A 25,486-nucleotide genomic window follows, 5' to 3' on the forward strand; every position below is an offset into this window, starting at 1 on the left:
AAAATATGGTGGCATGTAGTTCACTTAGAGGTTCCTAGGTGACATAGACAATTAAGTACTTAGCTACTAACCAAAAGGTTGGAAGCTTGAATACACCCAGAGGAACCTCCTCAGAAAGTCCTTTTGACATACTTCTGAAAAATCAACATCGAAAACCTTATGAAGCGCAGTTTTCTGACACACGTGGGGTTGTTATGAGTCAGGGGTGACTTAGTGGTGACTGGTTTGTTTGTTTTTGGTAGTTGACTCACTTAACTGCTCTTGCCCATATTGTTCAATGCCAGCCTTGCCATTGTATCACCTGCCTCCTCAGAGAGTGATGAATTTTCTCTGTACTTTTGTCTAGTCAGTAGCAGGTTCTCTTTGCCTGCTACTGACAAGCAGAGCTTCATTTCAGTTTTGCTCTCCATTTTTTCCACTTCATCTACATTTTCTTCAGCTTCTCAGAACTTTTTCACATAGTTTAGCTTCCTTTGTACTTTTTAAAACTTTTAAACCCTTGATCATGTAAGGAAACGCTAGAAAGGTATAGTTAGTTGATAATGAAAATGAATGCTCAGAAACATATACATTTCTCATATAAATTTTCAAGCACAGAACGGAATTAAAAATATGTAAGATCTAGGTACCGCTACACATTGTAGAAAATCCAATTTAACTAAAAAAGATGTGAGGAAAACATGCCCAAAATATATACAATACTATAAACATCCACTATCTCCCTGACATCTGTTGGCATCAGCATTTATACTGTAGTGCAGTGGATTATTTAATATGGGCCTTCTAGCCATAGTATTGTAATACTTCCACCAAAAGTTTGGGTGGAACTACGCAAATATAGTTTTTGTGACCCACCAAGGGGACTGATAACTTGCTAATAATGTAAATAAGTGTCATGGGACCCCTGTGTGGGTGGTACTATGGAAATAAGATTTATGAAACCCTAACATGGGGATTGGTCAGTTTTTCCATCCCGCTAGACTTAAAATGAGCCATCCCAGAGGCAGAAAGTGTGGATCTCACTACCATCAAGAAAGAAGAGCCAGAATATGCTCCAGCACATCCTTTGGACATGGATCATCCTTCGGAGATCCCTGTGCTAAATCTCCTTGATCCAGGAAAGAGAAAGCTATGCCACTGGAGATAACAAGAGATGGCAAGAAGCAGTGGCAGAGAAATGGTAACTGCAAATGTGGCAGAACCAAGAGACTAGCATGAGACAGAGTGGTGGGCCTCCCAGCCCATGGAGTGAAACAGCTGAGTGTCTTCAGGCAGAAGGCTTACTGGAAAGCAGATGCCTCTGGAAACTTACCAGCAGAGCCAAAGGATCTTTGTAACACTTGCTCCATCAGGGCAGAGGCTAAGGAGCTATGAGGGCCAAAGAGAGGTGTGCCTATGTATCCTGAGTCATTTCTGATCCTGAATTATAACCTGTTATTTCCCTAATAAACCCTATAATCATGAGTATTGTCTGAGATCTGTGTGACCATTGCAAAGAATGATCAAACCCAGCAGAGAAGTAGAGAATGCTGTGGGAGGGACTGGTAAAAAAAAACTGTCAGAACTGGTAAAAAAAAAGTTGGAAGATGGCTGCATGTCTGACCCCACCTAATAGGAATCAGGCTCAGGCTGTTTATCTTGATACTCCTCACCCTTGTGAAGTTAGAGAAGGTCAGATACCTCCACCATGCCTTTTTTACATATACATGTATAAATTCACCACATGAAATTTTTACATGTGATCATGTAAAAGGAGATATGTTGGAATAAGCAAGTAAAACAATGTATTCAGCTATAGTTGGAAGAAAATTAGCTAGTGCCTCTCTCTGCGTGTCTCTCTATTTAGAGATACCATGGAGTCCTATGGCAGCCTGCTGTTGGATGTAAAATGGTGATGATAGCAGATCCAGTCCCTCACTTGTGTTACTTTAGGCCAGGGGAGGACATTGACGTTCATCCAAGAAGATTTGTAGAGTGTCTTCTATGTGCCAGCCACTGTTTCAGGTGCCAGGGGTCCAGGGGAAAACAAGATAGTTCGCTTCCTTAGAACATGCCTTCTAGTAAGAGAGCACGGACAATAAGGTAGAACAGAATAAATAGGTATACAGACATGCAAGATAGTATCTGACAGTGATAAGAGCTGGAAGAAGATTAAGCAAAGTGAAGCCACTGAGGCAATAGTGGAGCTACCTTAGTTTGGTGCTGGCAGACCCTTGAAAGAGGTGGTGGCTAAGCTGAGACCCTAGTGATGGACAGAAGCTGCTATTGGAAGAAAACCTAACACAGTTCAGTCCAACAGCAAGGAAACAGAAAGTGGGGAAGCCAGGGGCAGGAGCAAACTGGATATGTTCACTGGTGAGCTGATGGGTATGCAGTGAGCAAGGGGAAAATGATAGAAGTGGGGGTGGCAGCATTCAGGCTATACAGGGCCTTGAGGTCAACAGGACAAGGGGAAGCTGAGAGAGGTTTAAGCAAGGCAGTAATGTGACCTGATTTACATGATTATTGATGTAAATAATAATCTTGCAGCTCAGACTGTGGGGAATGTGTCTTCGGAGGAGAAAAGAAGAAGCGGAGAGAATAATAGGAAGGTAATTCCTGGGAGCTCTGGTAGAGTAGTGCCTAAGACACTTGATTGCTAACCAGAAGGCTGGCAGTTCAAACCCACCAGCCACTCCTTGGAAGGACGGTTGGACAATCTATAGTGATACTACCTCAGAAACCCAAGGAGGGGTCGCTATGAGTCGGGTCCAACTCGACGGCACATAACAACAACAACAACAACAATTCTGTAGCTCAAGATAGAAATCACGGTGGCTTGGACAAAGGTGGTGGCCATGGGATAGGGAGAATTGGACAGATAGGTTCTGAATTTATGTTGTATAAAGAGCAGACAGGATTTGCTGATGGATTGAATGTGAGAGTGAGAGAAAGAAAAAAATCAAGATTGACTCAGGCTTTGGCTTGAACTAGGTGGGTGGTGTACCACTTACGAAGCTGAGGAAGACACAGGTTAAACCAAATAAATATAAAATAGCAAAGTGTATTAGGTTCTAAAAAGGAAAATAAAAATTTTTTTAGAGTAGGAATTATAACACAAGATGCTTCTCTTCAGGGCACCCAAGGGTTGATGTTCAAGGTGTCAGTCACCAGGCCCCATGCTCTGACTTCCTCTGTGTCTGGAAAGCTGGTCATGCTAACCTCAGAGGAAATTCAATTGATCTGGCACAATTTGATCTTCACTGTCTAATCTAATCAACATTCTGTGGGCAATCTTTTTCTTTCTGATCCTCAGCCTTTTTCCCCCTTTGTTGATTTGTTTCCAGTAGTCAGATAAACAAAGTCTTTCCCCTCTACGCTCCATGTGTGCAAACATATTGTTGCCTTGCTGCTCTCCTGAAAACAGCCAACACCTCTGCTTACCCCTCCTGGAGGTTCTGATAGGAGATCCTTCTTGATAACCTCAGGAGGTTGGGGCACGGGAGGTAGAAGAATGCTTTCCCAAACCTGACCTCTCCCTCAGGCAAGACTATCCACTTCTCTCCTGAATTTTCTCCACAGCCCATGTAGACACTTGGAAGTTCATCCTTTGGTCTGGAGGGAGAGCCTACCACCTGCTCAAATCCAGACTTGGGAGTTAAAATTCATCCCTAAACACCAACTCAATCTTTGGCTGTCCTCAGTTCTGATCCCTTCATCACAGTTCTTCAACCCTGCCAAGAAAGGAAGGAAGCTAATATTCATTAAGGCTTTCCATGTGCTGGACACTGTTGGACGTTCTAACACTTAATCCTATGAGAGTATTGTGAAATCAAGTTGCCCTAAAGTTAACTCTGACTCATGGCAATCCCATGTGCATCACAGTAAAACTATGCTCCGTAGAGTTTTCAATAGCTGATTTTTCAGAAGTAGATTGCCAGGCCTTTCTTCCGAGGTACTGTGGGTATAACTGAGCAACCTTTGGTTAGCAGCTAAGCATGTTAACCATTTGCACAATCTATGGACTGTCATTGTGAAACAGGTATTATTACCACATTTTTAAGCAAATAACTTGTGCATTTTAATTTTTTCCCAACTATGAACCCCTTTATGTATTATTTTGCTAAGCACGCTATGCGCGTTGTATATGTGTGCACGTTATTTGCAAAAATTCTCTATTTTCATGAAGAAGAAAGCTCAAATAAGGAAACCAAAGTAATTGATACTATTAACAAGTGGAAGTAGTGAAGTTTAAAACAGGATCTATACCACTTTTAAGCCATTCTCTTTCACTCCCTTCATGACACCTATTCAAAACCATCTCTGCTCCATCAAACACCTTTGCTGGCTTTTTGCTGTGATTTTATCAGTTTTGGTACAAATCACAGCTTAGGCCTAACATCTTCCAGTTGTCAGGAACCAGCATTTTGGTCAGTGCTAAACCCAGATGTCCATCTCTTCACAATTCCTAGTGATTTTCCTTCCATCCTTTCTCTTCTCCATCTGCTCCAGTGCAGGTAAAGAAAGCCTTGGCAAGAAAAGAAATGTCAGAAATAAAATGATGTTGGAAAAATCCATCCCTGGAAATGGGTATAATTATTGGATGTAGTAGGGAATGAAAACTGAATCAGGAAAGAGAAGCTGTGGCTAGACAGTGTACATACCAGGCCTAGGCAGAGGAGCAAGATTGGCACATCAAAAAAAAAAAAAAAAAAAAGCAAACACACACAACACTCACACTGAGCTCCTGGGTCTTCCTTATTGCTTACTTTCTTAATGACTTTTATTCTTTTTGTCTTCTAGGCCTAATAGATTTTACTGGGAAATTAGCTCTGTTAAAAATGCCAATCTGACTCCACACTACATGTCTCAAAGCTCTAGGGAAAAGGCTGCAGTGTTCTCCAGGTAGATTGGGCCCTTCTCTTTGCATAGGAATTAGTGTTCATGCTATGACACGGGCTAGATTTTGTTTTCTTCCCAAACACCAGCATTATTTATATGATGCTTTATAAGACCTGGACTTGGCCTTAATGGCTTGTCATCAAACAGATCATGATAATTTATATTAATTTGGATGAAGATCTTTTTATTTATTAATTTATTTAAAAAAAGATGGGCAATAGAAAATTGAAAGGTGGTGGTCTGGTAAATTTTTACTTGCTCTTTACAGTGGCTCTTGTTCAGGAAACATGGAAGGAATACCCAGCCTGGATTTTGAGTAAGGGGCCAACTTCTGGGACTGCATGCATGCATGTATGGTTTTTTGTTGTTTCCTTGAGAGACCCTGAATATGGACTGTCTGCTGTGTCATCATCAAAGAAAGGATTGAAGCCTCCTCATCCCAATCATGTTCATGTCCGCATCTTTTCTCTTCTTGGTGTGTGTGTGGGTGGGAAGTAAAGAGAAAGAAATGTGGGCAAGGAGGTGTTTTTGTAAACAGTTAATGTGTTCAGCTGCTAACTGAGAGGTTGGGAGTTCAATTCCACCCAGAAGTGCCTTGAAAGAAAGGCCTGACAATCTACTTTCAAATCTCAACCATTAAAAATGCTGTGGGGCACAGTTCTAATGTGACACACATGGTTCACCATGAGTTGGCATCAACTTGATGGCAATTAGTAAAGAAAAAGGGGGGGAGTTCTAGCTTATCTGTGAGGCAGCACTGAGTCTACAGAGAGGCCACATTAAATGAGAATTGGAATAGAGCTACAGACCCTGGAAATAGAATAAGGGATATTAGTAAGGAATTGTTGTTGTTGTTGTTAGGTGCCACTGAGTCATCTCTGACTCATAGTGACCCTGTGAACAGCAGAACAAAACACTGCCAGGTCCTGTGCCAGCTCCACGATCCCTGCTGTACCCGAGCCCATCATTGTAGCCACTGTGTCAATCCATCTTGTTGATGGCCTTCCCCTCTTGTGTTGACCTTCTAGTTTTCCAAGCATGATATCCCTCTCCAGGGAATGGTCTCTTCTTACAACATGACCAAAGTAGGTGAGATGAAGTCTGGACATTCTCACTTCCAAGGAGCATTCTGGCTGCACTTGTCTAGGACAGATTTGTTAGTTCTTTTAGCAATCAGTAAGGAACAGAATGTGATAAAGAATAAAAATTTTAAAAAATGTATTGAGGGAAAGAAAGAGAGAAAGAGAGAGAGAAAGAGAGAGGATGAAACTGAGCTACTAGAATGTGAAAGAGAGAATGAGAGAGAACAGTAGCCATGTGTTCTGGTTCCCTAGTGTCACTCTGACAAGAATATATACCACAAATGGGATGGAATGAACAAACAGGAGTTTATTCTCTTACAGTTCAGGCAGCTAGAAGTCCGAGTTCAAATTGCCAGGTTCTAGGGGCTATGTGAAAGCCCTTCAACCTTGGGCTTCAGCTCTGCCTCTTGCTTCCAGCCCACTGAAACTAGAGGCATCTCTTCACTCAGGCAGCTACTGGCTGCTGAGGCTAAGAAGCTCATGGTCGACAAATAAAATGGCACAGTCTCGATGTTACCAAATCACATGGCAGGCCATTAATTCAAGTCCATTGTAAGTCCCAAGATCAGCAGAGCATGGCAGACTGCTGAACAACAACACAGCTACATACAGGGTCCAAGTGTTCCATATGCTGGAGACCATTCCCAAAGCTGTATCTTATATACAGAAAGCAGACCACATACTCAAAGGCAGCTACTCAGCTGCTCACAGTAGATTCCACCATGGAGTTGATTACCAGTCTCATCATGAGGAATACTACATCCAGCTGCCCAGCCACTCAACCAGGCCCAGCCAAGTTGACACACAAACTTAACCACCATACCATGTTTAGGCCATGATATGGCTGAAGGCTAAATAAACTCCCACCCTCACCCTTGAAGCATCCAGTCAGACACATGTGAGTCTGTTGGTCTGTCATGTGTTGGGAACTGCAGATCCAGCTTCAAAGCAGGTTACTTTGGCCAGACCTCTAGCCCTGGGAGGTATGGGGTGGTGGAGTATAGTTTAGATGAGTTTTACCCTTGGACCACTAGCCCAGGTTCACAACCTTCACATTTCTCAGCCCTGTGTGGGAGTGGAAAGTGCCTGTGGGTTTTCCTCAACTGCTCCACAAGACCACAAGACCTGGACCACAGTGGGGAAAGAACAACTTCCCCCACAGACCCCAGGAGAAGAAATATCTCCCATATACTAGTAGAGTCAGGAGTGTCTTCTTTCTACTTAGGAAAGAGGGTAAGCAGAAAAATGCTTTCTGTACCCTCAAGTCTCTTGTGACCAAGAAAATAATTTTAATGATGGTGCCTTCAATGTCACAGCAGTCACTTGCTGTGAGAAGGAGGTGCTGAGTTTAACTAAGGTGCTAACAAGGGTCTAGGACAGGGCTTCTGGCTAGTGCTGGAGGAAAGAGGTAGAAAGGGAAGAATAAGAAATAAGAATAAAGGAATGAAGAAGCAGGATGAAGATGAGAAGGGGAATTTACTGAGCATCTACTATGTGACAGACACTTTACATGTGTATTTTTGGTAACAGCTTTATTGAGACATAATTAACAAACTATAGAATATATGCATATAAAATGTGAAATTAACAGATTTTAGTATATCTACAGAGTTTTGCAACCATCACCACACCAATTTTAGAACATTTTAATCACCCCAGAAAGAAACCCTATACTTATTAGCAGTCCTTTTCATTCCCCAAATCACCAGCCACTGATGCCCACCAATCTATTTTCTCAATATATAGAGATTAGCCTATTCTGGCAAATTTATATTTTATATAATTTGAATCATATAATATATAGTCCTATGTGATTGGCTTATTTTGCTTAGCCATAGTATTTGTTACTTCCTATTGCTGAATAATGTTTCATTATATGTATGTACCACATTTTGTTTATCCATTCATCCACTAATGGACATTTGGGTTGATTCCGTCTTTTGGCCATTGTGCTGCCATGAACTTTCACGTACAAGTATTTGTGTGCACATATGTAGTTTTCATTTAATCCCCATAACAACAGATAAGCATAATTACCAATTTATAATGAAAAACTACAGCTCAGAGAGGTTAGTAACTATTTTGAGACTGAGAAGTATCTTTTTATTTGGTTTGATTATGACAGAAGAGCAAGTAAGAGGAAATAATATGGAATTTTATTTATTTTTTCCAGGGTCATGATACACACCATTGAGTAAAAAGAACGATAAAAGGAATGAGATAAAGTGCGTCAGCAGGACTGCAGTAGGAGTCAGTGGGTGGCCTTTACTTGGAGGTAGGTGCTGGGGTGAAGTGAGGGAGCCCCATGTTTGCCCTGTCGTGTCTGGAAGATCTGTGAGCACTGTCTCTCCTCTGGCATGCTCACCTGTGTCAGGAAAGAAAATTGGTCAAGAACAGTACAAAATTTCCTGGAGTAGCCATGCTTGTGAGGAGTCAGCTGGGAAGATGGTGTAGAGTGTTCCCATTGTTAAGGATTCTGTATGTGGTGAACTCTGCCAGCAATGGGGGGGGGGGGTGCTAACTGATGGCAAGAAGAGCTCCAAACAGAGGACCCCAAGCATGGCCCTGAGGGTGGCTCTATTACATGGAACAACAGGGTCAGGGAGGCTGCTGGCTCCACTTCCATCTGCCTCCAGGGCTTTCCCAGAAAGCACTTGGACATGGGAGAGTGGATGACGTGCTGCCCCATTAATGTAACCCCGATGGCTCGGCAGAACCTAAGCCAAAACTGGTAATCATTGACCCTCAGAAGCTCCCCAGGGCAGAGCAGTAGAATCAACAGGAACGTGTGCTCTCAGTTAGTCCAGGGCCTTATGCTTTGCCCCAGAGACTGCCCTTCTAATCACCTTTCCAGGAAGCATGGTGGTAGACTGGTGTAGAGAAAATCAGAATTAAGGCATTATAGATAATAAATAACATGATTGAATCCTTTTGTCAATTCATGGTTGGCACTTAAAAGAGAAACTCAAGCTGGAGATACTTTACTGAACCCTTTCTGTGCCCAAGTGTTGGCTATGCTCTTTCCATCCATCTATTTTTTGTTGTTAGGTACTGTCGAGTTGGGTCTGACTCATAGCAACCCTATGTACAACAGAATGAAACATTGCCTGGTCCTGTGCCAGCCTCATAATCCTCGTTATCCTTGAGACCATTATTGCAGCCCATGTCAATCCATCTCACTAAGAATCTTCCCCTTTTTTGCTAATACTCTACTTTACCAAGCATGATATCTACCCATCTTGAGTTAGCTACAAATGGCCCCATTTTTCAGATGAGGACATTGACACACTGAGAGACTTTAGTGCCCAATGTCAGAGCTAGTAAGTAACTGACTTCATATTCAAATTCAATAGACCCAGTTCTTAAATATTGACCTGAAAAAGTGAAATTATAGGCCACTTGATGAGCTGTGACATTCTAGCTATTCAAGCATAGCTAGAAGGTGGACTTATTCAAATTCCCCTCCATGGCCAAAGACCTGGTACCTTTGGTTGTGCAAGCACATCAGAGCTGGGCTGCACTGACCCCCTTTGCCTGTGGGTATAGTTAATACAGGAGCTCTGGTATTGTAGTGCCTAAGGCACTTGACTGCTAATCAGAAGGCTGGGGGTTCAAACCCACCAGCCACTCCTTGGAAGGAAGGTTGGGCAATCTACTTCCGCAGTGATACTGCCTCGGAAACCCAAGGAGGGGTCGCTATGAGTTGGGTCCGACTTGATGGCACATAACAACACATAGTTAATACATATGAGTCCCTGAGTCAGTGGCATCACCAGCAGAGTGTGGGGGTCAGACCACACTGAGAGGGCACTGTCAGAAGAGGTGGCACCAAACTTTCAGTAGAAAGTTTTATTATTTTTTAGAATAATATTCCTGTAATTAGTAACATTTTTTGTAAGCCCAGCTTATATGTGTCAATATACTTATAAAGACCCTATGCTAATTTTCTTTTTGAACCTACTAAAAAAAAAAAAAACTCATTGCTCGGAGTCGGATCCGACTCATAATGACCCCTCCTTGGGTTTCTGAGGTGGTATCGCTATAGCAGTCGATTGCCTTAGGCACCATGCCACCAGAGCTCCCTTGAACCTACTAGTATGCTCCAATTAGAACTGTCATTATTACCCAATTACAATGACACTTTGAATCACATGGTTTCATCTGCAGGCACTAAAAACACGTGTTGTTGTTTTCATTGCTGCAGGTGTTTTTATAGTCTCTAATTTTGTCAAATTTTCTCCTGTTTTAGCTATAGTATTTTAGTAATTAGTATTTGTGAACCTATATCAATAACTATTTTGAGAATAAAGTAGTAATTAAAGAAAAAGGAGAAAAAAATTTAAAAGGCTTCTGCTCAGTTACTAATAATGTAACCATTAATAATGTTGTAACTCAATGTAGAAAGAGTTTATACAACAATTTTGCTGTTAGTATTCATATAATCTAAGAAATATTACATCTAATCAATTTACAGCTATATTACATTTTATTCTAAGATTAAAATTGATAATAAAGGATTGTTAAGGATTGTGTATGGTTTGATATGGCAGGAGGTCCATGAGAGAGAGGTGACACCACGAGTAACTGCACTGAGTGACACCAACCCTAGTGACACCACTGCCCCAAAAGCCTTGTGCTCAAAGCATTAGGTGAATTGTTCTCCTATTTTATAATTGCCAAAGTTTGGAATTTCATGTATTAAGCTTCTTAAAAACAAAATGTACTTTCTTTTGTCAGACACTCAGGAAAGTATGTTCAGGGCCTCCTGTCCACATGGAATTCATTAGTTTCTGGGCTGGAAAGACTGAGTTGATGTAATAGCAGTCCAAACCACAGAGATCTAGAAGGGTCAGACTAATAACAAAATTCTTTTACACATGATAAATACGACTTTTTGTAAAAGTTTAAATTCTTCTATTAAACCCAGTACCATTTGAGGTGGGTGCTTCAATGGATGGCATTTGGAGAGAATATCTTTACAAATGTGTCCAGTTTTCAGGACAACAACCCTCCCCCCAACACACACACTTGTACAGGATTAATAAGTGAGAAGGTGATTATTTAATTTATAAAAATTATTCTTTATAAGGTAATTCATGAAAGGATTCCTTTAAATATCTAATTATTTTAATGCATGTATAATATGATTTATATACAATTTCTTTTCATATACCATCTTTTGAGAATACCACTAATTGAAAGTTTAGTAGTTTGAGTCCACCAAGAGGGAATAAAGGTCTGGCAATCTGCTTCTGGAAAATTAACCACTGAAAATCCTATGGAGCATAGTTCTACTCTGACCCACATGGGGTCACCATGAGTCAGCGTCAACTCGATGGCAACTGGTATATATTGGTTTCAATATAAAAATATATATCTAGATATATATTCCTTGTAATGGAATCATCTGTAATGTTAATGAGAATAAAAAGGCCATGAGAGTAGAAAAGACTTTGGATCAATGTGTTAATTTCCAGTTATAAGTTCATCAGAAGCTGTATCACTACTAGGATAGTGACCCTTGGGAAATTTCTGGATGCATGGTAGAGGTCTGAGAACTTGAATTAAAGTGTTATGCATTGAATTGTGTTCTCCCAAAAAAAATGTGTTGTAAATCCTAACCCCTATACCTGTGGATAAAACCTCTTTTGGGAATAGAATTTTCTTTGTTATGTTAAAGAGTCTTATCAGTGTAAGGTGTGTCTTAAACCAATCACTTCTGAGATATAGAAAGAGTAGATAAGGTATAGAGACAGCAAGCACAAATAGGGGAAAGATATATACCAAGCCACATGGAGATCACCAAGGAACCCAGAAACAGAAGTTGAAGAGAAAAGGACCTTCTCCCAGAGCCTTCTAGAGCCAGCACCCTGAATTTGGACTGCTATCCCACCTGTGAGAAGTAAATTTCTGTTTGTTAAAGCCACCCACTTGTGGTATTTCAGTTATAGCACCACTAGGGAACTAAGACATAAAGTCAGAGCTGTTTGTAGGCAGAACAGACCCTCTCCCCTTGAGAGGTCCCCTCTGGTCAAGCAAGTTTCATTGATTGAAACTTCATTCAGAATCCTGTAGGGACAGGCTCCTTCTTTCTCTCCACACCTCAATTCCCATTTGAACACCGTAATCATAATTATTGGGTTTGACTAGGTTGCTTCCCTGCTGTGCCTTCACTTCAACCCTGAGACCTGACAAAGACAATTTGGTAAATTCTAGGTCCAACAACCAGGACACCAAACCCAGAAGCTCTTATTGGCCATTACATGTTTCACTAATACATGACGCTTTGAAGATTGTTTCCTGGACCTTGTCAGGCACAAGGAAGTGGCTTGATTTTCACAATAACTTCTAAGTCAACAAGCCATTGGAGGAACTAGGATAGAAGAACAGGGAATAAGTGAAATATATATGTTGTTGTTGTTATGTGTTGTCAAGTCAGACCCAACTCATAGCAGGTTTCCAAGGCAATATCATTACGGAAGTAGATTGCCCCTTCTTCCTTCCGAGGTGTGGCTGGTGGGTTTGAACCGCTAGCCTTCTGGTTAGCAGTCAAGTGCTTTAGGATACATATATATATATACATATATGTATATATATATATATATATATATATATATATATATGAAACTGGAGGGGTACTTGGGCAAAGCCACCTTGATCAAATCATCTGCATTATTCAAGTCCTGTGAAGGCTGAAGTGCCCCCATAAGAGAGTGGTTTGGCCTGAACATTACTCTCTCCATATCCCCTTTTAAAAATCACACATTTTGAGTCATTCTCACTGTACTATATTTGTTTATTTGTTTGGCAAATGTTTATGGAGCTTCTACTTTCTATCTTTCCCTGGGCTAGGTGGGCATTGAGGATACAGCGAAGAGCAGTCAGAGGTGATTCCTGCCCTCAGATCAACTTAAAATAAAATGTATGATTTAAAATTATCATGCTATAAATAAAAAATAACTGTAAATATTATAAAGGCAGAGGACTAGATTTAAATGGATGAGGACAGTCTGGAAATTTAAGTTTCTTTTTGAGAAACTTATATTTAAGTTGACACCAAATGAGTTGAGGGTCAAAAGTGGTGTTCCAGGTATTCCCAGGAGGGGAAATAACACATGAGGTAGGCTCAGAGAAGCTAAGCCATGCTCCCAAGTTTCCATAGTTGGTGTGAGACTGGGCTGGGCCTCAAATGAGCATCTTCTTGTCTGTGCCTCCTCAGCCTGGTGCGTCGGCATGACCTTTGCACTCAGTAATTGCTTGCTGAACTGGTGGATACAAGGCCAGCAGCTAACAGTCTGCAGAGCAGGTGAACACAACATGGGCTCAGTTCACTATTACAGCATTTTCTAAAATTGGGCGGAAGCTCCCATGTTTTCCCATTAGCCATCATCCTCACACAAGCTTGTCTGTAGGAGACAAGGTCACTGGCCAGTCCACAGATGTCTCCAAATGGAAGCTGTCATGCCTGTAATTTCAAGCCATCAACTGTGGTGAGCTCAAGTCAGGACAGTCTGTAGACATTTCCAAAGTAAGCACAATGCTTGATAGTTTAAGATCTTCAGCTACATCCACATTACTACATCCTTAATTACTTTGGCATCTTGACCATTCCTGAACTCTACCTGGCATAAGAAGCCCTTCTGGTGACACAGGGCATGTGGTCTTCTCCTCCAGTATGCACCCTCAGATCCAGTCCAGGTAATCCTGCACCCTCTCCAAAAAGCCCTCTCCCTCCCACACACTATGCTGTCCTCCTTTTTGTTTTGCATTTCTTTATGTTCTTTCTTATCTCTGGAAATTGGATTCTCTCCTTTCCTTCCTTCCTCTCCCTTTTCCTCCCCTGTTCTCTCCTGTCCTGTTCTGTCTCCTTCACTTTCTTCTCCACCAATCCAAACCCTCCCTATCCGTACAGGCTCACTATCTACAAAGGTTTATTTTCCCCAAACCAAAGTAAAACCACACATGGCTAGTTGCCTAAGGTCTCTTAGTATCTGTTTCCTATCTCCTAGGGTTATCTATGAGATGGATTGACACAATGGCTACAACAATGGGCTCAGGTATAGCAAGGATTGTGAGGCTGGCAAAGGACAGGGCAGTGTTTCATTCTGTTGTGCATAGGGTCTCTATGAGTCGGAGCCGACTGGCTGGCACCTAACAACTACAAGTGTTATCATGAGATTTAAATATGATAAAACATGTCAAAAGCTTTGCACTGTACCTCTTCCAACTCTATGGGTGCCAGGACCCCAGAATTTCACTACTCTAGGGGGTACCAAGAAGTCCTAGTGGCTCAGTAGTAAAGCTCTCAGCTGCTAATCAAAAGGTTGGCAGTTCGAACCCACCACATACTCTGCAGGAGGAAGAAGTGGTGGTCTGTTTCTATAAAGATTATAGACTCGGAAACCCTATGGGCAGTTTTACCCTGTTCTTTAGGGTCCCTATGCATTGATTCCTGACAATGGAGTTTGAAATAATATAGGGGCACAATTTGCACTGTGCTCCAGGGGGCACTGTTTGCACAGAATTAATGTGTCTCTTAGAGCTGTGTAGAAAAGTCTCTAAAACCCTCATTGGTAGCCAAAACAAAAACCAAACACACTGCTGTGGAGTCGGATCCGACTCACAGCGACCCCTCTTTGGGTTTCTGAGGCTGTATCACTACGGGACTACTACCCAACCTTCCTTCTGAGGAGTGGCTGGTGGGTTTGAACCGCCAGCCTTCTGGTTAGCAGTCAAATGTCTTAGGCACTACCAGACTTAATGGTTATTTCACACCCACTTAAGACTTTCTCACCCTAGTCTTGCTCTTTATTGATTTTGGGCTTTATACCTCCATTATAGGAGCTCTGGTAGCATGGTGCCCAAACCACTTGACCACTAACCAGAAGGCTGGTGGTTCAAACCCACCAGCCACTCCTTCGAAGGAAGATGGGGCAATCTACTTCCGTAGTGATACTGCCTCAGAAACCCAAGGAGGGGTCGTTATGAGTCGAGTCCAACTCAAGGGCACATCACAACAACAACAACAACAACAACAACCTCCATTATTACCTTGGTTTAATTTATTACTCTGGCTCAGTTCACTCATACCCAATAAGACCATGTCTTCCCTTGGTAAAGTGAAGAACTCTCTGAGGTTTAAAAGAGAGGAATTTTTAGAAACTATCCCAAGTAGGATGCAAGTAGATCCAACTTTGTAGCTGTAAGCTTCTCCTGTCCTCTGGGGTTCTCTAACTTTGATTCCCTGCCACCCCCAGTGACCATTCCCCACAGCCTCCAGGGTGGTGCTATTCTCTAGTCAAAGCTCTGAAGCAGGCAGAGATTATGTGCCCCCTTTTTGTCCTTCTATGAATAGCTGAGACATGCTTTTCTTTTCAAGTACACACATAGGTCTGGTAATACCTTACACCACATTACCTGGGCTCAGCTTCCCTTGCTCCTAGGCTGGCTGTATCAATGGGACATCACACCTCCAGATGCTTACTGCTGGAACCCAATTGAAGTGCCATGAGAAGATGGAGGTCATTGTAATCGAGTATAATTATAACCTTAATTTGACTGGTAAACAAGTTGCTGTTGTCAGTAGGTGCCATGAGTTGGTTCCAACTTGTTAGTGACCCTATGTACAACAGAACAAAACAGTGCTCGGTCCTGTGACACCCTCATAATCATTTCTATGTTTGAGCCCATTTTGCAGTCACTGTGTCAACTCGTATCTTTAAGGGTCTTCCTCTTTTTCCCTGACCCTTTACCTTACCAAGCATGATGTCCTTCTCCAGGGACTGGTCCATCCTGATAACACAACCAAGGACATGAGATGAAGTCTCATCATCCTCCCTTCTAAGGAGTATTCTGGCTGTACTTCTTCCAAGACAGATTTGTTTGTTTTTCTGGGAGTCCATGGCATATTCAATATTCTTTACCAACTCCATATTTCAAATGCATCAATTCTTCTTTGGTCATCCTTATTCATTGGCCAGCTTTCACATGCTATGAGGCAATTGAAAAGGCCATGTCTTGGATTAGGTGCACCTTAATCTTCAAAAGGACATCTTTGCCTTTTAATACTTTAGAGAAATCTTTTGCAGCAAATTTTCCCAATGCCATATGTTGTTTGATTTCCTGACTGCTGTTTCCATGGATCAGAGTAAAATAAAATCCTTGACAGCATCAAACTTTTCTCCATTTATCATGATGTTGCTTATTGGTCTAGTTGTAAGGACTTTTCTTTAAGTTAAGGTGTAAACCATACTGAAGGCTATAGTCTTTGATCTTCATCAGTAAGTGCTTCAAGTCTTCTTCACTTTCAGCAAGCAAGTTTGTGTCATCTGCATATCTCAGGTTATTAATGAGTCTTCCTTCAAACTTGATGTCACATTCTTCTTCATATAGTTCATCTTCTCAGATCCTTTGCTGAGCATACAAATTTAATAAGTATAGTGAGAGAATATAACCCTGATGCACACCTTTCCTGATTTTAAATTATGCATTATCCCCTTGTTCTCGTCAAACTGCTCCCTCCTGATCTATGTATAGGTTCCTCATGAACACAAGTAAGTGTTCTGGAATTCCCATTCTTTGCAATGTTATCCATATTTTGTTATGATCCATACAGTCAAATGCCTTTGCATAGTCAGTAAAACACAGGTAAACATCTTTCTGGTATTCTCTGCTTTAAACCAAGATTCATCCTATATCAACAATGATATCCACATCTCCCCCCCCCCCCCGTCCTCTTCTGAATCCAGCTTGAATTTCTGACAGCTTCCTGTCTATGTATTGCTGCAACCATTTTGGAATTATTTTCAGCAAAACTTTACTTGCATGTGATATTAACATTGTTGGATAATTTCCTCATTCTGTTGAATCAACTTTCTTTGGAATGGGCACAAATAAGGATTTCTTCCAGTTGGTTGACCAGGTAGCTGTCTTCCAAATTTCTTGACATAGACTAATGAGTACTCATAGTATTGCATGCAACTGTTATTCTGTTAATTCCTAGAGCCTTGTTTTTCACCAATGCCTTCAGTGCAACTTAGACTTCTTCCTTCAAGACCACCAGTTCTTGATCATATGTTACCTCCTGAAATTTTTGAATGTTGACCAATTCTTTTTGGTACAGTGACTCTGTATTCCTTACATCTTATTTTGATGGTGCCTGTGTTGTTCAGTATTTTACCCATACAATCCTTGAATATTGCAACTCAAGACCTGAATATTTTCTTCAGCTCTTTCAGCTTGAGAAATGTCGTGTGTTCTTCCTTCTTGGTGTTCTAACTCCAGTTCTTTGTACATTTCATTGTAATACTTTACTTTGTCTTCCTGAGCTTCCCTTTTATTTTATTCTGTTCAGCTCTTTTATTTTTATCAGGTCTTCCATTTGCTTTAGTTCTACATTTAAGAGCAAGTTTCAGAGTCTCTTCTGACATAAAAAAGGTAAACCAGTTAGCTGGATAGTATTCAAAATCTCTATTTGAAAATGGTAATTCCTCTTAAGGGCTCTTTGTATTTAACTTGGTTATTTCCTTGGTGTTCACATTCTCATACAAAAGCAATTGTATGTACAAAAGGTACATATGCATATGAGATTCATGGAAGAAAAATAATGGAATTGGTTCTTACTTGTGATTTGTAAGTTTTTATTACCTCTTAGTCATATTTCGTATTTTGTGTGTTCCTTTTGTGAGATCAGTGCCCTCCAGGCAAAGACCTGGAACACATCTTTAGTTGAACACTTTGGACTTAAAGCTCATTGCAGCTAGGGAGAACAAATACCATGGGGAACCACTAAGAGAGTGTTAAAAATAACTTATCTAGGATTGGTAATTGCTTTGGTTTATTTGGGAGAGGCTTAAGGAAGTAATACTTTGCTCTGTGAAACTATTAGGAATTGAGGGTAGTCTTACAATTGGGTGTATTAATAAATCTTTTTATCTAGGAGGGAAGAGTAGAATGAGTCCAAAGATGTTATTGGTGAAGAAGCAGCAATCACTCAGAATAACCAGGATAGAAACATATTGGGTCATCATATGGTTTGGAGGATGTTCATGTTTTCTTCTGTGTTTGGACATGATTATGGAATGACCCTGATTTTATCTTGATCCACCACACTCATGGAGTGGCCTTATCTGGTGTTAATGTTCTATGAAATTGTTTGTTCAATAGGAGGGTACCCAGACCTGGCTGTGAGTGCCAGGCCACCTACTGGATGTCAGGGCTGTTGTTCTATTTTTAATGGACATAAGTATAATGTCAGGGATACAATTAAATCCTCATTAATGTCTGCAGTGTGAGAAGAATAGCATCATCCCTGGGTACACTGGGTACCATGGCCCTATTCAACCTTATGAATGATAGTTGTTCTCTCCCTCTTTCCACTCCCCACCTCTCTAAAGCTTCTGCCCTGAATAGAACAACTCATTATTAATAATAATAACAACAATAAACACATTGTGTTTCCCAGGTCTTTATTCCATTTTGGGAGGATGGGTCTGAAGCCAGTACAGTTCATGGGCACAATGTACAGTCAAGACCTTCATTCTCCCTCTTAGGAGCCTTTCCCTCCATTAAGTTGTAATCTCCAGCCCAACTCATTTGATCTGCATAGTAGACCCTCAGCAGTCATGTCAGGTACAACTGTTTTATGTGTTTAAATTTATGAACTAATAATAACAATTTCTACTCTTTGTTGCATAATGGCCATGTCTGAGAGACTGGGCAGTGTTTTGTTCTGCTGCACATAGGGTTGCTATGAGTCAGAGCCAACTCGACAGCACCTAACAACAACAACAAGAGACTTTATCAGGAGCTCTGGTAACTCAATAGTTAAGTACTTGCTGCTAACTGAAAGGTCAGTGGTTTGAGCCCACCACCTGCTCCACAGGAAAAAAAGGCTTGGTGATCTGTTCCCATAAAGATTCTCACTGCCATCAAGTCGATGCTGACTCATAGTGACCCTCATTGGGTTTCTAAGGCTGTAAATCTTTAAGGAAGCAGATTGACCTATCTTTCTTCTGTGGAGTGGCTGGTGAGTTCAAACCACAGACCTTTCAGTTAGCAGCCAAATGACTTAACCACTATACCACCAGAGCTCCTTTCCAAAAAGATTATAGCTTGAGAAATCCTTTTGTAGCAGTTCTACTCCATCATATAAGATTACTATTAGTCAGAGTTGACTCAATGCCACACAAGTAGGACAACAACAACAAGGTCTTTACATACACTGTTGCATTTAAAGCACACTACAAACATTTCATTGGGTCCCTGGATGGTGTAAATGGTTAAGTGCTCAACTACAAGATGAAAGATTGGCAGTTCAAGCTTACTCATGGGCCCCTCGAAAGATAGGTCTGGTGATCTGCTTCCAAAAGTTCACAGCCTTGAAAACCCTATGGTGCAGTTCTATTCTGCATCCAAGAGGGTCATCAGAGTCAGAATCAACTTGACAGTAACCAATAACAACTACCCTTTAAAAGTAATAGTATAGTCTTTTTACAGGTGAGAAAACTGAGATTCAGAAAAGTCTTAGCTTTTTTTTTTTTTGACTGGCTCAAGATCCTGTGCTATTAAGGATAGAGCTGGAGTTCAAATCCATGTCTGTGCTGACCCATGCTGATATTTCTTCCTCTCTGTCACCCTGCCTCTGGTTGTTACCTGTATTGTTAACATTCCTGGACCAGTTCTCCATCATGTCTTGATCTCACATGCATGACACACATCACTAATTATTCAGATAGTGCTACTCTGACTCGTTGGCTTTTGAGAAGCTTACAGAACACAATGTGCCTTCTGAGAAAGCCAACACAATCCGACCTTGCAATTCTCTGGCTTTTATTCCCAGAAATTTTTCTCTGGAAGGAGGGAGGTACCCAGGGAAGGCATGTGCTGCATTCCCACATGGATGCAAGTGTTCTTCTGGCTTCACAGTAGAGCAGGCTTGGGAATACACTCACTCCAAGGAATAGGTGGACTATTCTTGAAGTACAGTCCCAAATAGAGCCCGGATGAGTCCTGAGGTTCAGAATTCTTTCTGTGTGCCCACAAAGCCAGGAAAAAAATGTTTCCACCAGACTTGCCAAGTTCTATTGAAGAAGAGCCTGTGTTGACCCCAAATTAGTTGCTTGATAGTACCAAAGACATGAGAGAGCATTTCTCTTTGCATTAGTAAACTGAAAGGAAACATAGCCTTCTGTCTACAAAGGTCTTGGATACAAAAGGGGTATTTTGGGAGTGCTAGATGTCTTTAGCTTCTCTGGCCCCAAGTGTTTGTAAATCCAGCTGATGGCTATCCTCCAACAGTTTGAGATTATTTTTATAGAAAAGAGGAAGTCTATTGCATTCAGTTAGTTGCATTTGTTTTTTCTCCTTAGCAAAATTGCATTGAAGAGTATAAGCCTGACACTCAGGCTAACACTCAGCCTGATACTCTCCTTTTTGGTAGCTGCCTTAGCATCTGTTCTTACCCCTATCAGACCAGCAGATCTGCTGCACTGCAATTAGTGCATCAGTTATCTATGAGATCCTTGAGAGCAGGCACCATTACCTCATTTTTCTCCTAGCATAGCACCTGGCACATAGTAGGTGTTCAGTAGAGGGTTTGCTCATTTAAATTGAGGAAGAAGACAGAGACTGTGTTCCATAATTCCATTCCATGCCTTGCTATGATAGGTCCTCAAGATATATTTGTTGATTCAGTTGACTAATGGCCTGAAATAAAGCAGTACGTTTTCATGCAAACTAGGAATTTTTTCTCCAACACAGTTGCAAAGAAACTAGAGAGAATTGTTTGACTACCACTCTTGAGTCTCGTAGGAGCTCTGGTAGCGTAGTGCCTAGGGCACTTGACTGCTAACCAGAAGGCTGGTGGTTCAAACCCACCAGCCACTCCTTGGAAGGAAGGTTGGGCAATCTATTTCCGTAGTGATACCGCCTCAGAAACCCAAGGAGGGGTCGCTATGAATTGGGTCTGACTCGGTGGCACACAACAACAACAACAACAACTTGAGTCTCAATACCCCACATCTCCTACCTCTAACATTAAATCTTATCTCTCAGAAATGTCCTGATGTTAGCTAAAGTTGTGAATGGCTGAACAAAAAGGTGACTACAGGGCTTTTTACATTTATGAGGAAAAATATTAACCTGTGTAATCCAAAACAATAAATGATAGAAACAATACCTATTTGCTCTCTGATATAATGGTTGGTTAAGGAGTTCTGGTGGCATAGTGCCTAAGGCATTTGACTGCTAACCGGAAAGTTAACAAGCCACTCTGCAGAAGGAAAACAGGACAAGCAATCTCCTTCAGTAAAGATTTACTGCCTCAGAAGCCCAAAGGGGGTCACTTGATGGCAGGGAATTTGGTTTTTTGGTTTTGTGGATACTGGGGATGTAAAGGAGGCGATTTGATAAGTGCTATGAGAAATTCATAGGAGCTCTGGTAGCATAGTGCCTAAGGCACTTGACTGCTAATCAGAAGGCTGGCGGTTCAAACCCACCAGCCACTCCTCAGAAGGAAGGTTGGGCAATCCTACTTCCGTAGTGATACTGCCTCGGAAACCCAAGGAGGGGTCGCTATGAGTCGGGGCTGACTCGATGGCAAATAACAACAACAAATGAGAAATTCATAATGGATTGTTCTTATGTGGATCTCTGCAAAAGAAGACTACTTGTCTGGTTGTTGAAATATCAGAAATGACCATAAACTATAGGTACCTCATTTACAATGAAAAAGATACAGATTTTGGACTTGCCAGACCCCACAATTGCATGAGCCATCCCTTGAAATAAATCTCTCTTTCTCCATCTCTTTCTCTAAAGAGCCCTGACATTTTGTTACAAAGTGTGATTCTAGAGGAACAGATTCCTAAGGATGAGTTTTAGGAGTTCTGGAATTATTTCTTAAAACTGTCTAGATTTAAAGGCATTAACAAGTCTACTGACAGTAGTAAAGAGGGCTTTGTTAGTCCATGACATTATGTAGAAATAGAGACAAATAAAATATCACTACTGGACACTCTACTCAAATACTTATGAAAGATAAGGTTCTGGGTGATGGTGCATTTGCTATTTTAAACAATTTTAGTCAAATTGGTGAGTAAAATGACATTGGGTGGTTTTCCTACTTTCACTGGACAAAGTGGGAATGAAGCTTTCCTATTGAGGGTTGTGTGGAGTTGGCTCATTGTTCTCAGAAACCTGAAAATTGAGAACTTTTTTGTACCCTAGAGACTGTGCCCAGTTTCTTTGCTGCTGTCATCATCCACAAAATGAAACTATTGAGTTACACCTTAAGTGCTATGGATATTACTTGGATTACCATGAGAAAAAGAAAGAAGGAAAGTCAAGAGGCTCCTGCATGTTCAAAGAAGGCAAAAAAAAAAAAAAAGGTCTAAACCTAAGCGCTATAAACAGTGCTATGCTCATAAATTACAAATGAAAAAGACTATCAAGATATATGAAAAGAGAAACATCAAACAAATGAATGATGAGAAGACTCTACCCAACCCACTGTCATTGAGTCAGATCTGATTCATACAGTGTCTGCCAATCTGCAGGTCAAAGGAGGCAGTCCTGGGCTAAAGTACTTTCTAACATGATTACACAAAAATGAAAAGGGACAATGGGAAAATGGGAAGCCTCACTGCCCAAAGTCTGTGCCCAGAGAGAAACAGAAATATTAAAAACAGGAACAGGAAAGAGGAAAAACAACATGGAAAGGGAGGGTTACTAAAGTCTACTTTGTTGGAGATGGCTTTATGAACATGTCCTAAATATGAAAGATTCATCAGACCAGTAGGCTTATGTTTCCAGAAGACTCAAGTAACACATTCTGAACTTAAAGCCACCTTTGCCTACCAGTAAATTCTTGGTGTAAAAAAGAATCTTTCATCCCCACTATATACAACTTTGGGCATTATCACAAGAACTGTTATTGAAGTGAATGTGAGTGAGTTGCGCCTTGTGACACAAGGAGGGAAGGCTTTTGGGGGAAATATGTCAAGATTATCAACAACCCTGAAAATAATAGATGCATAAATGCAGTCTTACTACTTTAATAGCAGTTTCCTACAAGTAACTCCTTATAATTATTGGTGAAGAGTACAAACCAGTTAGGAAAATTACTATTCCTATGTGTTTCTGAATATTACCAAATAGACTTACATGCCTGCAGTCGTTAAGATAACAATTTATTATTACATTAAAATGACCCAGTTTGAAAACAAAGAAGAAAAGAAAAAGTAGGGAGAGAAAATGAGGAGCTCAGGGCTTCAAAGTCCCAACACAGTTTCTCCGTAAATGACCTGAAAATTGCTATCTGCACCCTAAAAGAAAGTCTTATCTCCTATAGGCATGCTCTAAGTTTGCTGAAAACTTAAGAGTGCCAGAATTACAATGCCGACTGAATTCCCAATTTTGCAAGATGTCTCAGGTTAAAGTGAGGGTGTTGATTGGGAAGAAATCGGATCCTGAAAAGTGGAATGGAAACATGAGAAGTTATTGATGAATCTGGGAACACTGAGCCCTTAAATGCTATTGAAATACCTTTGCCAGTAAAATCACCCCTTCTGCCTTCATATGATGAGATTAATTGAGGTTTATCTGAAGAATCCTTGCCTGAGGCATTGCCTGAGGCAGATGCCTTGCAAGACATTGATGAATGTCCTTAGGACCTACCCTCACCAGCAGATTTTGCTTCTAGACCTATAATTAGACTCAAGTCCTAGCAGGTCTCAAAAGGTAAGGTACAAAGTGTGACTCATGAGAAGGTGCACTACACTTCAAAAGAACTATTTGATCTTTCTAATTTTCACCAATAGAAATTTGGGAAATATGTGTGAAACGACTATTAAAGGTGTGGGACAATGATGCAAGAAACATAAAGTTGGATTTGTCTGAATTTATTGAAATGGACTTACTAAGCAGAAATTCTGCATTCAGTTTTACATCTCAAAGGATAGAAAAGGATCTTAACAAATGATTTTGGTTGGTTGGTCAAAACATAGACCAAAAGGTGGTCTACACTAACTGAAGCTGAAATGCCTTGGTATACTGTAGAAGAAGGTATCAAAGGCTTAGTGATATTTGAAAGTTAGGGTGGATTTATCATGTCAGACCCACACACTTACACTGGGAGTGCCCAGAGGACACATCTTTCACCACGCCTATGAGGAATAAATTTGTGAGGAGAGCTTCAAGGATGAAGAATTGTGATTACCCTTTTGTGTAGGTCAAATGTTACAGGGGAACTGCCCTCACTGAAATGAGGAACCTAACTACAATGGAGGGTGACTGGATCCCAGGGTGACAGAGGACAAGTTGCAACAATTAATCATCAAAGACAAGGTGGGCGTAGTTACTATAGTGGGAGCCGAGTCTAATCAGTAATCAGAATAGTCTGACTTGCATGGACTGAAGGCTTTGTTTACTTAGTCATAGTGTCCCTAGGCGTTAAATAAGAGGGGAAACCTACTAACTATATACTTAATCTATGTAAATGAAATAATTCTAGGTCAAGTGAGCAGAAGTCTAACTTGAATTGCCAAAACAGAGTCAGGGTTCCTCAACCAGTTCTCAGATTTGAGCCAGTTTATAGACCTATAGCTCCTTGAAAGAAGGGGAGGCCAGGTCCCTTGAGTAAGAACCTCACTGTGTTGTTGTTGTTGTTATGTGCCGTCGAGTTGGCCCCAACTCATAGCAACCCCTCCTTGGGTTTTCAGGACAGTATCACTACAGAAGTAGATTGCCCCATCTTCCGAGGAGTGGCTGCTGGGTTTGAACCGCCAGCCTTCTGGTTAGCAGTCAAGTGCCTTAGGCACTATGCTACCAGAGCTCCTAAGAACCTCACCTTACTACACTGCAAAAAATTTACATTGCCAAGTTTTTTCCCAGTCTTCCCCTTTTACCAAGGTGACTTGTTTATTGGGAAAAAGGAAATAATCAGACTTTCCAGGAATTACTGGACATTGAACTAATCCCAAGAGACCCAAACCATCATTGTGATCCACTAATAGTGCCTAAAGCATTTGACTGCTAACCAGAAGGCTGGTGGTTCAAACCCACCAGCCACTCCTCGGAAAGAAAACTGGGCTATCTGCTTCTATAGAGATGCCACCTCGGAAACCCGTGGAGGGGTTGCTATGAGTTGGGACTGACTTGACAGCAGTGAGTTTAGTCAGAATAGGGGCATATAGAGGTCAGGTTATCAATGGAGTCTTAGCTTAGGTTCATCTCACAGTGGATCTAGTGGGTCCCTGAATCCATCCTGTAGGGACTTGAATGACTTTCCCTTCCCCAGGAAATCATGCTGGTCCATTACATTTATGAAATTATGCTGTTTGGACCTACTAAGCAAGAAGTAGCAAGTACTCTAGACTTATTGGTAAGCCATTTGTGTGCCATCACCCCCACAGCTCAACTTTCAGTGAAAAAGTAGGTCTATAAAGTAAACAATAACACCAGGGAGGTCAAACTTCTTAGAACAATCAACTACACAAGACCAAAAGAGCAGCATTTGCCCAGGA

General features: G+C 41.1%; 1 pseudogene; it reads left to right on the forward strand.

Moving 5' to 3' along the window:
* The first annotated feature begins 2,544 nt into the window (after window positions 1-2,544).
* On the forward strand, window positions 2,545-23,020 carry LOC103202369 (annotated as a pseudogene).
* The last annotated feature ends 2,466 nt before the right edge of the window (window positions 23,021-25,486 follow it).

Source organism: Orycteropus afer, unplaced genomic scaffold (assembly GCF_000298275.1).
Source record: "Orycteropus afer afer isolate SDZICR_OR568_19922 unplaced genomic scaffold, OryAfe1.0 scaffold00178, whole genome shotgun sequence".
In the NCBI taxonomy this organism is placed as follows: Eukaryota; Metazoa; Chordata; class Mammalia; order Tubulidentata; family Orycteropodidae; genus Orycteropus; species Orycteropus afer.